Below are 15,687 nucleotides of genomic sequence, written 5' to 3'. Positions count from 1 at the left end.
GTAATCCAATGCATTTTTATAGCACTGATCGCTATAAAAATGCCAATGGTCCCAAAAATGTGTCAAAAGTGTCCGAAGTGTCCGCCATAATGTCGCAGTACCGAAAAAAAATCACTGATCGCCGTCATTACTATAAAAAAAAAAAAAAAAAATGCCATAAAACTACCCCCTATTTTGTAAACGCTATAACTTTTGCGCAAACCAATCAATAAACGTTTATTGCGATTTTTTTTTTTACGAAAAATATGTAGAAGAATACGTATCGGCCTAAACTCAGGAAAAAAAAGTTTTTTCATATATTTTGGGGGGATATTTATTATGGTAAAAAGTAAAAAATATAATTTTTTTTCAAAATTGTCGCTCTATTTTTGTTTATAGCGCAAAAACTAAAAAACGCAGAGGTGATCAAATACCACCAAAAGAAAGCTCTATTTGTGGGAAAAAAAGGACGCCAATTTTGTTTGGCAGCCACGTCGCACGGCCACGCAATTGTCAGTTAAAGCGACGCAGTGCCGAATCGCAAAAAGTGCTCTGGTCTTTGACCAGCAATATGGTCCGGGGGTTAAGTGGTTAAATATCGTACCTGCTGGGTGTCTATAGTATGCCTGTAAAGTGGCACTTGTTTAGAACTGTCCCTGCACAAAATGAGATTACTATAAGAAAAAAGTAATTTAAAACAGCTTGCGGCTTTAATGTAATGTCTGGTCCCTGCAATATGGATGAAAATCATTGAGAAAAATAGCACAGACACAGACAGTACACACACCACGTAGCTTTAGGTGCACACTGCAGAGGACACAGGCAGTACACACCACGTAGCTTTAGGTACACACTACAGAGGACACGGGCAGTACACACACCACGTAGCTTTAGGTGCACACTGCAGAGGACACAGGCAGTACACACCACGTAGCTTTAGGTGCACACTGCAGAGGACACAGGCAGTACACACCATGTAGCTTTAGGTGCACACTGCAGAGGACACGGGCAGTACACACACCACGTAGCTTTAGGTGCACACTGCAGAGGACACAGGCAGTACACACCACGTAGCTTTAGGTGCACACTGCAGAGGACACAGACAGTACACCATGTGAGAATACTGCAGCTAGACCAATCACCTGCCTGCCAGTAAATTAGGAAGTGCGGATCTAGCTAAACTATACAGTGTTTAAATATATATACAACACCTGGGATGCATATATATCCTCTACACACTGTAACTTTAACTGACTAGCCTGCCTGCCTGCCTGCTCTATATACCTACTAAAAATGACTCTCTCGCTTGCTCTCTCTCTCTCTCTGTCTTCTCTGTTTTAACCACCGCAAAACACTACACAAGGCCGACCTGCCGACCTTTTATAGTGTGGGGCGTGTACTAAACCCCCTGAGCCATAATTGGCCAAAGCCACCCTGGCTTTGGCCAATTATGGCTCTTCGTTTTTTGCAAGCTGTGATTGACCAAGCATGCGGGTCATAGTGCATGCTTGGCCAATCATCAGCCAGCAATGCACTGCGATGCCGCAGTGAATTATGGGCTGTGAAACGCCACTCGAATTTGGCGCGAACGGCCCAAAACTTTTGTAATTCGACGAATGATCGAACATATAATGTTCAAATCGAACATGAGTTCGACTCGAATACGAAGCTCATCCCTACTTGCCAGGTCCTGTTTGAAATTCAAAGTATTATATAAAAAGTTTTGCTCCACAAATCAGATAACAGTAGCAGCAGTTGTAATAACCCTTTAGAGTACCGTAATAATACAGTGCCTTGAAAAGTATTCATACCCCTTGAAATTGTCCACATTTGGTCAAGTTACAACAAAAAAACGTACATATATTTTATTGGGACTTTATGTGATAGACCAACACAAATTGGCACATAATTGTGAATTGGAAGGAAAATAATAAATGTTTTTAACATTTTTTACAAATAAATATCTGAAAAGTGTGGCGTGCATTTGTATTCAGCCCCCTTTACTCTGATGCCCCTAACTAAACTCTAATGGAACCAATTGCCTTCAGAAGTCTACCTGTGTGTAATTAAATCTCAGTATAAATACAGCTGTTCTGTGAAGACCTCAGAGGTTTGTTAGAGAACCTTAGTGAACAAAAAGCATCATGAAGGCCAAGGAACACACCAGACAGGTCAGGGATAAAGTTGTTGAGAAGTTTAATACAGGGCTAGGTTATAAAAAAAAATATCCCAAACTTTGGACCTCTCATGAATCACTGTTTAATTCATCATCCAAAAATGGAAAGAGTATGGCACAACTGCAAACCAACCAAGACATGGCCTTCCACCTAAACTGACAGGCCGGGCAAGGAGAGCATTAATCAGAGAAGCAGCCAAGAGGCCCATGGTAACTCTGGATGAGCTGCAGAGTTCTACAGCTCAGATGGGAGAATCTGTCCACAGGACAACTATTAGTCATGCTCTCCACAAATCTGGCCTTTATGGAAGAGTGGCAAGAAGAAAGCCATTGTTGAAAGCAAGCCATAAAAAGTCCTGTTTGCATTTTTTAAACCATGTGGAAGAAGGTGTGCTGGTCAGATGAGACCAAAATTAAACTTTTTGGCCTTAAAGCAAAACGCTATATGTGGTGGAAAACTAACACTCCACATCACCCTGAACACACCATCCCCACTGTGAAACATGGTGGTGGTAGCAGCATGATGTTTTGGGGATGCTTTTCTTCAGCAGGGACAGGGAAGATGGTCAGAGTTGATGGGAAGATGGATGGAGCCAAATACAGGGCAATCTTAGAAGAATACAACACAAACTACCCAGATGACCCTGATCAAAAGTTTACATACCCCAGTTCTTAATACCGTGTATTGCCCCCTTTAACATCAATGATAACTTTACGTCTTTTGTGGTATTTGTGGATGAGGCCTCATATCTTCTCAGATGGTAAAGCTGCCCATTCCACTTGGCAGAAAGCCTCCAGTTCTTGTAAAATTATTGGGCTGTCTTGCATGAACTGCACGTTTGAGATCTCCCAAGAGTGGCCCAATGATATTGAGGTCAGGAGACTGAGATGGCCACTCCAGAACCTCCACTTTATTCTGCTGTAACCAATGACAGGTCGACTTGACCTTGTGTTTTGGTACATCCCATGCACAGCTTCCTGGCTGATGAATGCAAATGTTCCTCCAATATTTTTTGATAACCTACTGCATTTATCTTGCCAACAATTTTGAACAAATTTCCTGTGCCTTTGTAGCTCACACATCCCCAAAACATCAGCGATCCACCTCCGTACCTTTCATCATTGGCCTTGTTGACTCCTCTCTAAATGCAACATTTATGGTTGTGGCCAAAAAGCAACATTTTGGTCTCATCACTCCAAATGACTTTGTGCCAGAAGGTTTGAGGCTTGTCTCTGTGCTGTTTGGCTTATTGTAAGTGGGATACTTTGTGGCATTTGCATAGTATTGGCTTTCTCCTGGCGACTCGACCATGCAGCCCATCTTTCTTCAAGTGCCTCCTTATTGTGCATCTTGAAACAGCCACACCACATGTTTTCAGAGTCCCGTATTTCACCTGAAGTTATTTGTGGGTTTTTCTTTGCATCACAAACAATTTTCCTGGCAGTTGTGGCTGAAATTTTTGTTGGTTTACCTGACCGTGGTTTGGTTTTAACGGAACCCCTCATTTTCCACTTCTTGATTCGAGTTTGAACACTGCTGATTGGCATTCTCAATTCCTTGGATATCTTTTTATATCCCTGTACACTAGCCCCGGAGAAGCTGCTGGTTTGTTTGGGTGGCATATTTACCTCGTGGCTCTTCCGAATTTCTAGGGGTGAATGATGCATATAGCAGTAGTAAAGGAATGTCCGCAACCAGTGTCTTTTTCTGTGCTCTTTATTACCCAGCCGGGTAAAAACAAATAAACTTATGGTGAGGAAAGTAGAGTTGAAGGAAGAAAGGAGAATAGCAAATTCAGGCGTAGCAATAGGGAAACAGTCCTGCTCCCAAGTGTAACACTTCTCTGCGCCACTCCTGCTTGAGTGGGTATAGCGTACCTGGACAGGCCTCTCTCACTCACCTGGCAGCCAGAGTATCGCTCGAACCTTTGAGGAAAAGTCTCTGCCACAGACCCTCCTTAGAATGAACGTCAGGGAGACACCTCTGCCACAGACCCTCTCTGATTGCAGTTACAGAGGCAATCCTCCTTAGGTGAATTACGCCTGGATCTCCTTCTTAACGTCGCCCAGGTACCGACTGACAGGTGATCAATCCTTTTGTGTCCGGCTACCTTGATCCCCGGTGGTTTGCAGAAATCCTTTTGGACCGCCAGCCTCTCATTGGCGCTCCTCAGATGGACTCCCCACTGAACAGCTATACCGCTTGGGATCCTCATAGGTGGGAACCCAGTCAATCACTGGGTCCCCGTCGCTGCTCAAATGTTCCGGACCAACATGGTCCTGGAACCAGGAACACCGCGTGGCACGCACACCCTGGGCCAGGTAGGCCATAACGCCGGGGCGCCGTGATGTGGTCACCCTAAAGGTGGGTGCCACACTGGACGAAGAAGACCCAGAACCAATGGCGTCTGCCCCATAAATACCCTCCCCCAGCATGCACAGCGAGGCTCAACCCTCCTGATTGGCTGCTGGGGAAGAGCACCCAAACCTTGACTCCACTGCTGCCATCTACTGCACTGGGGTGGGAAGAACACCCAGCACAACAGAATGAGCCCACAGCACAGGCAAGCTGAGACAGAGACCCAATTTAAACATCTTAACCAGATCAGAGTTTAACTACACTCTGATCTCCCTCTAAATTTAAATAACACCGGTACTTTAAAGTAACCAGGCGCTACATCCTGTTTTAGTTCAAATCCCTTTTCCTGCAGATCCTTTGACAATTCTTTTGCTTTCCCCATGACTCAGAATCCAGAAACGTCAGTGCAGCACTGGATGAAAGATGCAAGGGTATGTCAGGAGTCCAGAAACTCATTGACCTTTTATACACACACACTAATTACAAGCAAACAGATCACAGATGAGGATGGTTACCTTTAATAGCCATTCAAACCCCCTTTGTGCCAAAATCACCAAACTTTTGATCAGGGGACATTTGGGTAGTTTCTGTTGTCATTTTAATTTCAAAAGAGTTGATAATAATTGGCTCTTGCCAAACACTAACAATGAGTAAAATAAATGTTTTTGTGTTATTCATATTCTCTGAAAAATGGCCAAGAAATCATAAAATCTGCCAGGGTATGTAGAGCACAACTGTATCTGAAGGCAAACATTTATAATGTAATAATTATCTTTTGTCAGGATTTGACCAATACATTTGGGACATTCAGGTACATAATAATATAGAGACCTTTCTTCCATTTTCAGCTTTCACTATTGATGTGTTTCAGGTCAGATAGGAGACGCACGTTCATAAAATCTGTAATTCCACTCAGATGGTATCACTGTATGTCTAATACATTATTAAACTTAATGAAATGGAAAATTAATATTAAGGTCTGTGACACCAATGTCCTTTCATTGTTCACCATATCTCCAATCTTTACATGGGCTCACCTGTCATCAGCTTTCATATGTGAAAATGGCCATTTGTAATTACCTATGGTAATTACAAATGACCAGTATAAATACCTTAGTCCAATGCTAAGAGGCACAAGGTTCAAATCGAAAAGACCCTCCAACTTTAAGTTCAAGGATGCAAGACAGAAAAGGATCCACCAGTATGATCATATATTTCTAATATGCTTTAAAGTGGAGGTTCACCCTAAAACCTTTTTTTTTAAAGTGGTGGTTCACCCTGCAGAACAACTTTTTAGCATAAAATTAGGCATAGTAGCGCAAGCTACAGTATGCCTGTCTTAATTTTTTTATCCCCGTACTCACTGTGTAATCGTACATAGAAGATTCCGACTGCCCGCAGGGGAATGGGTGTTCCTTTCAAGAGGGAGGGTGATTGACGGCCGGCTCTGGCACGTCACGCTCCCCGAAGACAGCCGGAGTAGGTCTCGGCTCTTCACGGCGCCTGCGCACAGACTATGCGCAGGCACCGTGAAGAGCCGAGCCTATTTCGGCTATTTCCGGAGAAGCGTGACGCGCCAGAGCCGGCCGTCAATCACCTTCCGTCTGGATTGGAACGCCCATTCCCCGTGGGCAGTCGGAATCTTCTATGTACGATTACACAGTGAGTACGGGGATAAAAAAATTAAGACAGGCATACTGTAGCTCGCGCTACTATGCCTAATTTTATGCTAGAAGAAAACATTTTTTTTTTTTTTATAGGGTGAACCCCCGCTTTAACTTTAGATTGAAATCGAAGCTGTACTTACCGTTTAAGACATAGATCTTCTCGGCCGCTTCCGGGTATGGGCTGCGGGACTGGGCGTTCCTATTTGATTGACAGTCTTCCGACAGGCTTCCGACGGTCGCATCTATCGCGTCACGATTTTCCGAAAGTAGCCGAATGTCGGTACGCAGGCGCCGTATAGAGCAGCACCTACGTTCGGCTTCTTTCGGCTACTTGTGACGCGATGTATGCGACCGTCGGAAGCCTGTTGGAAGACTGTCAATCAAATAGGAACGCCCAGTCCCGAAGACCATACCCGGAAGCGGCGGAGAAGATCGCTCTCTAAAACGGTAAGTACTGCTTCGATTTTAAAAAAACTACCTGATTCCCCTTGACAAAATGAGCATGAATCTAATGTTCAAAAAAAATTTTCGGGTGAACTCCCGCTTTAACATCATTTTTAGTTAAAGGGGTTGTAAAGGTAAAAAAAAAATCCTAAATAGCTTCCTTTACCTTAGTGCAGTCCTCCTTCACTTACCTCATCCTTCCATTTTGCTTTTAATGTCCTTATTTCTTCTGAGAAATGCTCACTAGGTCTGAGGCCCCGTACACACGACAGAGTTTCTCGGCAGAATTCACCGAGAAACTCGGTCAAAACCCGGATTCTGCCGAGAAACTCTGTCGTCTGTACAGTTTTGGATCGATGGAGCCGCCGAGGAGCTCGACGAGAAAATAGAGAACATGTTCTCTATTTTCTCGTTGTTCTATGGGAGAAGGCGGCCCGCCGAGCTCCTCGGCGGCTTCATCCCAAAACTCGACGAGGAACTCGACGTGCCAAGCACGTCGAGTTCCTCTGTCGTGTGTACGGGGCCTCATATGGATATTAAGGGGAACCCCGCCGTCAATTTAAAAAAAAATTATGTAGGGTTCCCCCCAAATATCCATACCAGACCCTTCAGGTCTGGTGTGGATTTTAAGGGGAACACCACTCCAAATTTAAAAAAAAATGGCGTGGAGTTCCCCCAAAAATCCATAACAGACCCTTATCCGAGCACGTTAACCTGGCCGGCCGCAGAAAAGAGGGGGGACAGAGTGCGCCCCCCCCTCTCCTGAACCGCACCAGGCCACATGCCCTTAACATGGGGAGGATGTCCCCATGTTGATGGGGACAAGGGCCTCATCCCCACAACCCTTGCCCGGTGGTTGTGGGGGTCTGCTGGCGGGGGGCCTATCAGAATCTGGAAGACCCCTTTAACAAAAGGGACCCCCAGATCCTGGCCCCCCCTATGTGAATTGGTAATGGGGTACACTGTACCTCTACCATTTCACGAAGGAAGTGTAAATAGTTAAAAAAAAAACACAGACACCGTAGAAAAAAAAGGATTTTTGTACTCACCGTAAAATCAATTTCTCTGAGTTCATAGACGGACACAGCCTTCATTGACCTTAGGGTTATGCTTCTTCCTACCAGGAGATTTAGGCAGAATTCTACAGCACTTAGGTGTTAAAAACTTTCCTTCATGCCGCTCCTCCCAGGGGGCGTGGCTCCCCCAGGCATAACCCACACCCTGCTTTAGCAGCCTCAGTTCGTAACAAGCAGTACAAACAAAGGAGGGGTGGGTGCTGTGTCCGTCTATGAACTCAGAGAAATGGATTTTATGGTGAGTACAAAAATCCTTTTTTCTCTTTCGTTCATAGACGGACACAGCCTTCATTGACCTTAGGGACGTCCCCAAGCAGTGTCAAAAAATTCGAGGGGTGGGAAAAATAGCACAGCAAAAACAGGTTACACCCCAAACAAAAACCGGAGTTAAGGAGGAACGGAGGAACTTCAACCTTAAACTGCCGCCTGTAACACCTGCGGCCGAAGGAGGTATCAGAAGATGCACTCACATCCACCATATAAAACTTTGAAAAAGCGTGGACCGACGACCAGGTCGCAGCCTTACACACCTGTAACACAGAGGCTTGGTGTCGGAAAGCCCAAGAGGCCCCGATCGCCCTGGTCGAATGCGCCATGACCCGAAAGGGGGGCGCCCGCCCTTCAGGGCATAGGCCTGAGGCACAATCCGTCGGATCCACCTGGAAATGGTGGCCGACGAGACTGCCAGGCCCTTACTGGGACCGGACACAGACACGAACAGCGAGTCCGACTTCCGGAACGGAGCTGTCGCCGACAAGTAAACTCGAAGGGCCCGAACCACATCCAAAGAATGTAAAGTGGCCTCCTTCGGGTTCTTCGGCTGAGGACATAAGGATGGAAGAACAATGTCCCCATCCAAGTGAAAAGCCGAAACGACCTTAGGGAGAAAAAACGGCTGCGGCCGCAGCACCACCTCATCCTTACGGATGACCAAGCAGGGAGCCTTGCAAGACAAGGCCGCCAGAACGGACAGACACCCGTCTGATCGAGGTAATTGCTACCAGAAATAAAATCACCTTTTGTGACAACAAACAAAAAACCTCCCGAATGTCCTCAAAGGGAGCATCCCGAAGCACTCAAAGGACTAAATTCAAGTCCCATGGGGGTAATGGAGGGCGCACCGGAGGGGCCACCTGCCAGACCCCCTGACCCAACGCACGCACCCAGGAGTGCGATGCCAAGGGTCGCTGCAAGTAAAAACAGCCAGAGCAGAAATCTGGCTCCTAACCGTACGTAAGGCGAGAGCCTGAACCACTCCCTGCTGCAAAGACAGCAGAATCCTGTACACAACGCATGTACGAGAGTGCCAGTTCATCTCCCCACACACAGAGAAGTAGGCCTTCCATGTATGAGGAAAAAACCTACGTGAGGTAGCCTTCCGTGCAGGCAGCATGGTAGAGACCACCGAGCCCAATAGGCCTCGGTCCTTAAGCCCCTGGCTCTCAACAGCCACGCCGCTAAGGCCGGTGGCTGTGAAACAGGGTGGAAGATCGGACCCTGTAACAGAAAATCAATTCCCAGGGGAAGACGCTAGGGGGCGTCTGCCAGCAGACGCACCTGGTCCGCGTACCAGAAGCGACGCGGCCAATCTGGGGCAATCAGGACCGATAGAATCCCTACAGCTTCTACTCTGCGCAGCAGGCGAGGAAGAAGCTTCCGAGGAGGGAAGGTGTAAAGTAGGCGACAGCGACCCCAAGGAGCCACCAACGCGCCTGACGCGTCCGCCCATGGGTCCTTAAACCTGGCCACGAACCGTGGCACCTACCGATAGAGACGGGACGCTAGAAGGTCCACGTCCGGAGTGCCCCACTTTCGGCACAGACCCCGAAACACCTGCGGGTGGAGAGACCACTCCCCTTGGCCCAGTGCAGTGCGACTTAGGTAGTCGGCTAGCCAATTCCGTATTCCCGGAATGTACCCGGTCGATAGAGCCGGAACGGACCCTTCGGCCCACCGAAAGGATGCGCGCGACCCCCGTCGCTGCAACAGAACTCCGTGTGCCTCCCTGATGATCAACCTACGCCACGGACGTGGTGTTATCGGACAGGATCCTGACCGGTCGGCCCTGTAGATCCAGGGACCACCTGGTAAGGCAAAGCTTGATTGCTCGGAGCTCCAGAACGTTGATCAGTAGGCAGGACTCCACCTGAGTCCAGTGCCCCTGGGCTGACTGGGTGCCCCAAGCGCCCCTCCCCAACCGGAGAGGCTGGCATCCGTCGTGACCACTGTCCAGTGGCACGGCAGAAAAAGACTTCCCGGCCCGAAGCACCGGAGACGCCAGCCACCACCCAGGGGAGACATGATCAGATGACTCAACTGAATCTGGTAATCCAGAGATGACGGAAGCTAGTCCCATCGTGACAGCAGTTCCCTCCGTAGTACCCTGGCGTGGAATTGGGCATACGGAACCGCCTCGAAAGAGGCTACCAACTGACCCAGAACCTTCCTGCAGAATCGCAGAGATGACCGCTTCTGGGTCGGCAACTGCTACACAGCAGATAGCAGAGTCTGAAGTTTTTCCGCTAGGAGAAAAACACTCCCGCCCCAGAGGAATCCAGGACCAGTCCCAGGTATCCCTGAGACGGAATCAACCCTGATTTCAGGACAATCCAGAAACCATCCGAACACTCGGAGAGCCTGACACGTGATAGACACGGCTCCACCAATGCAGAGCTCGAAGAAGCTCGTAGGAGAATGTCGTCCAGACATCCCATGATAACAAACCCCCGCTGTCACAGCCGGGCCAGTATCGGTACGAGCACCTTGGCGAAAACCCGCCGAATGGGAAGGACACCCAAAGCACAGAATCTCCGGTGGTTTGAGGATATGCAGGTACACGTTCATGACATCCAAGGATGCCAGAAAATTGACAAAACAAAACGAGGGACTTGAGGCCCAGGATTGACCGGGCCCCATCCTCCGTGGGGAAACAAACAGAATGGAGTAAAACCCCGAGACCGTTCCAACGAGGGAACTGGCACAATCACTCCCCTGACCAGAAGATCCTGGACAGCCCCTGACGGAGTCAACCGGCGAACCGGAGGAGGCCAGAAGCCGGAGGGAAAAAACCTGTTTGGCAGACAAGAGAGAAACTCAATCTTGTACCCCAAGGAAAACACTTCGCAATGCGAAGCCAGTCTCCCACCCGAGACATGGGCGGGAGCAGACCTTCAGGCGGAAGCAGGTATGTCCGCAGACTTGTTAGGCATGCGGTATCCGGTGCGCTGCTACCCCGCAGCGGGGATTCAAGCACCATGTAGACCTACCCCCCACCGCACAGGGCGAGCAAAAAAACGCTCGGAGCTAGGCAAGGAGGGTCCTTGCACAGGGCGAGGTCCCTAGCCCTTCCCAGACTGTGGGAACAGCATGCGCTTACCACCCGTGGCATCCTTAATGATGCCAGTCAGGGAAGACCCAAAAGGACCGTTCACCCTTAACGGCCATCACCAAGGCCACCTTAGAGGTCCTTCTTCCAGCTCCTGCAGCATGAGCTTCGCCCCTTTAGTCGGGGCCTGACCAGGGCCCCGGCCAGAGCCGGCCTCACCGCCGAACCCACCACCGTGAATAGGGAGCGGGCCACGGCCTCCACTCTCCTATCAGCGGGATCCTGAAATGCAGGAGCCCCTTCCACAGGCAACGTGGTGGCCATGCGCAGTCTGGACACAGGGGGATCCACTGGCGGAGGAGAGACCTACTTTTTTTTTTTTAAAGCCCCCCTCAAGGGGGTAACGGGTTGCAAAGTTTTTTGACAAACTTTTTGCGGTGCATCCCATTCCTTGTATAACATATAGTCCAAATAAGGAACACAAGGAAACCCTTCAGCGGTGCGTGGTAGTCTGCTGGTACTGACACGGAGGTGTCTCCGCCACATCCTCAATTTTTAGTCTCACGCACCGCAGAAACAAGAGCTCCAACAAATTCTTGCCAGCAACTGACTGCAGCAGAGTCATCCTCACTATCCATAAGGGTTACAAACCCGCAGCCTCTGACATAACAGAACCAGAAAAAAACAGCGATTCTGTGTCATCCCCAGAAGCAGGCTTCAGGGAGGGGGCGCTTTTTTACCCCCCATCCGGGCACTAGCTGCTTCAAACCTGGCAAGAAACCCAGGACAGCCAACATAACAGATGTGGCAGGGGGAGGGGCGTTAAGGGTTAACTCAGGCATAGCTTGAGTCACCCACCCTGCAAGGCAGGACAAAAAAAAAACCCACTGGTCACCTCCTTGCTGCTATTGCAGAGCATGGGGGCCCCCGGTATTCACCACCCCACCCAGCTGCAGAGGGAGCTGAAAAACCTCAGGTGTGCTCTGATGTGCTGGCTGTGATGTGTCTTCACCTCATGGAAGATTCACAGCGTTTCACAGCACTAAAACTGGTAGAAGAGACCAGAGGCTGTGCTGAGTCATCTCAGGGAAGAATCACATCGTTACCAAGGAGATTTCCAAGATGGCCACCATCTGAGGTAAAAATTACCTCATAGAACACAGCAGCACTGGCTGTGCTTTGTCTGTCACCTCAGAAAAGAATCACAGCGTTACCAAGGAGATTTCCAAGATGACCACCATCTGAGGTAAAAATTACCTCATAGAACACAGCAGCACTGGCTGTGCTTTGTCTGTCACCTCAGAAAAGAATCACAGCGTTACCAAGGATATTTCCAAGACGGCCGCTGTCTGAGGTAAAAATGACCTCATAGAACACAGCAGCACACCGCAGCACCCCCCAGAGTAACAACACAGTCCCCCAACAACACACGGCTCCGGTGGTAACAAAGAAAACCCAGGAGGCCCCCCTTCACAGCCACTACCCAGTCAGGGGAAGGAGGGAGAGGAAGGGGAGAGAGGAAAGCAGGGCGGACCCTCAGTCGACCTCCCCAGGGAAACCACCAGCCAGACCACTTACCTGAGTAAGGGGCCACTACTTACCTGTCCTGCGACTACCCGGCTAGAGGTATCCCAGACAGAACCAATGTCCGTAAACGGCATGGCTGTCGGCCAGACACACTGTGACACAGCCATAGAGACCGGTCATATGTGTGCCCTAGAACCGAAGTTCCCCGGCCGCCCCTGGAGCAACGGGGCCTGTCGTGGACGTCCCAAAGCTGAGCTGAGGGCCGGCACACGCTCGATGGCCGAACCTGGGGGGACTACAAGAGTCGTGGACCCAGCCTGTCACCCAGTCGGCTGTTGATAGAAGAATCGCAGGATTCAAAATGCAGGAACAAAATAATAAAAAATAAAAAAAGCGAGAAAAAAAATCGCCAGAAAAAAACTCCAGAGTCCAGGAACTCCAGAGAGAGCCTTGACCTCCTGTCGTTAGGCAGAAAACAAACTGAGGCTGCTAAAGCAGGGTGTGGGTTATGCCTGGGGGAGCCACGCCCCCTGGGAGGAGCGGCATGAAGGAAAGTTTTTAACACCTTAAGTGCTGTAGAATTCTGCCTAAATCTCCTGGTAGGAAGAAGCATAACCCTAAGGTCAATGAAGGCTGTGTCCGTCTATGAACGAAAGAGAAAATTCCTTTATTAATAAAAAAAAAAAATCCAGCGGTGGTAATCCACTCTCGATGCGGCTCCCTGCTCCAACGTTGTCTTTTATCCAGCGACGGATGATCTCTCCAGCGACGGGTGGCCGTTTCCCCTATATAAGAAATGTCAAAGCTCCAGCGCATCATTCCGCTGGGCTGTGTCCAGCAGAGAGAGGAGCTCGCCTTCTGCGCTCTGGACGGATGGATCTTCTCATTGCTGGACTGGACCGCTGATCACCCGTCGCTGGAGAGATCATCCGTCGCTGGATAGAAGACAACGTTGGAGCAGGGAGTCGCATCGAGAGTGGATTACCACCGCTGGATTTTTTATTTTTTTTTTATTAATAAAGGAATTTTTTCTACGGTGTCTGTGTGTTTTTTTTTAACCATTTACACTTCCTTCGTGAAATGGTAGAGGTACAGTGTACCCCATTACCAATTCACATAGGGGGGGCCAGGATCTGGGGGTCCCTTTTGTTAAAGGGGTCTTCCAGATTCTGATAGGCCCCCCGCCCGCAGACCCCCACAACCACCGGGCAAGGGTTGTGGGGATGAGGCCCTTGTCCCCATCAACATGGGGACATCCTCCCCATGTTGAGGGCATGTGGCCTGGTGCGGTTCTGGAGAGGGGGGGCGCACTCTGTCCCCCCCTCTTTTCTGCGGCCGGCCAGGTTAACGTGCTCGGATAAGGGTCTGGTGTGGATTTTTGGGGGAACTCCGCGCCATTTTTTTTTTTAATTTGGGGTGGAATTCCCCTTAAAATCCACACCAGACATGAAGGGTCTGGTATGGATATTTGGGGGGAACCCCACGTAATTTTTTTTTTTTAAATTGACGGCGGGGTTCCCCATAATATCCATATCAGACCTGAAGGGCCTGTTAATGGAATTTGGGGGGACCCCCACACTTTTATTTTTTATGAATGAATCATCTCTGTAATTGAAAGAGCCGACAATTCATTAGAGCCGCAAAGCCGGTTTTAAATGCCTTTTTTTCTTTCAGAAATTACACTTTGTGCAGGGACAGTTCTATGTACGGGAAACATGCGCTTTTTCACATGCTGACATTACACCCCCCCTAGGTACGAAATTTAAAGTAATATTACACTTTTATTGTTTCACTTTTAGCATTATTAAATTCACTGCTCCTGAAGAAACGGACGTTTTTAAAACTTTTTTTTGCATTGATGCATGTTTCCTGAGACAGGACCCAGGTCCCCAAACACCTTTTAGGACAATAACTTGCATATTAGCCTTTAAAATTAACACTTTAGATTTCTCCCATAGACTTTAACAGGGTGTTCTGCGGCTTTTCGAATTTGCCGCAAACACCCCTAATTGTTCGTTGTTCGCCGAACAGGCGAACAGGCAATGTTCGAGTCGAACATGAGTTTGACTCGAACTTGAAGCTCATCCCTAATCACCAATAGATAGATTCATGCATTGCATCAATCGATCTATTGTTGTCGCTGCCGCCCCCTACTCACGTGTCCGGCCCCTTGTCGGACACCGGGCATCTGAATTACAGTGGTGTTTTATTTTTGGAAGCGCCTGGCTCTAATAGGCTTCCAAATTGGTAAACAGAGGGTGCAATGCTGTGCGTTCACTGTTTACACAGTGTTGTGTTAGGGAAGCAAATAAATAGCTTCCCTAACACTGACCCGCCTCTCAGCCAGAAAGGTGCTCGGGTCTGGTTACCCTGTCATCTGATTGGCTGAAGCGACAGGCGCTGTAATTGGATGCCATCAGGTGTCCAATCATAGCAGAGGATGGGAGAAGACATGGAGGACTCGAAGTGTGGAGGACAGCACCGAGACGGGTAAGTGACAGGCGGGGGGGCACACTGGCAGCATTTGATGGGGCACAGTAACGGCAATTGATGGGGCACACTGGCGGCAATTGATGGGGCACATTGACAGAAATTGATGGACACAGTGGCAGCAATTGATGGGCAGAGTGGCGGCAATTGATGGGCACACTGGTGGCAATTGATGGGGCACATTGGCAGAAATTCATGGGCACAGTGGTAGCAATTGATGGGCACAGTGGCGGCAATTGATGGGCACACTGGCAGCAATTGATGGGTACAGTAACTGCTTTTGATGGCACAGTGGTTGCAATTTATGGGTACAGTGGCTGCGCTTGATGGGCACAGTGGCTGCGCTTGGTGTTTTTTTTTTTTTCAGTGTGTTTGCGCCCCCCCAAAAATTTGGAGCACCAGCCGCCACTGTGTGTGAGTATAGATCTGTAATGGTCGTGTATGTAAGGAACCAGCAGTTACTATTTATGCACCAAAACTCTTAAGCCCTGTACACGCGATCGGTTTGTCCGATGAAAACAGAACCGTGGACTGTTTTCATCGGACAAACCAATCGTGTGTGAGCCCCATCGGTTTGTTTTCCATCGGTGAAAAAAAATAGAACGTGTTTTAAATTTTTCCTATGGATAAAAAAACGATAGAAA

The sequence above is a fragment of the Rana temporaria genome, chromosome 2 (genome assembly GCF_905171775.1).
Source record: "Rana temporaria chromosome 2, aRanTem1.1, whole genome shotgun sequence".
NCBI classification, from domain to species: Eukaryota; Metazoa; Chordata; class Amphibia; order Anura; family Ranidae; genus Rana; species Rana temporaria.
This window is presented reverse-complemented; position numbering follows the sequence as displayed.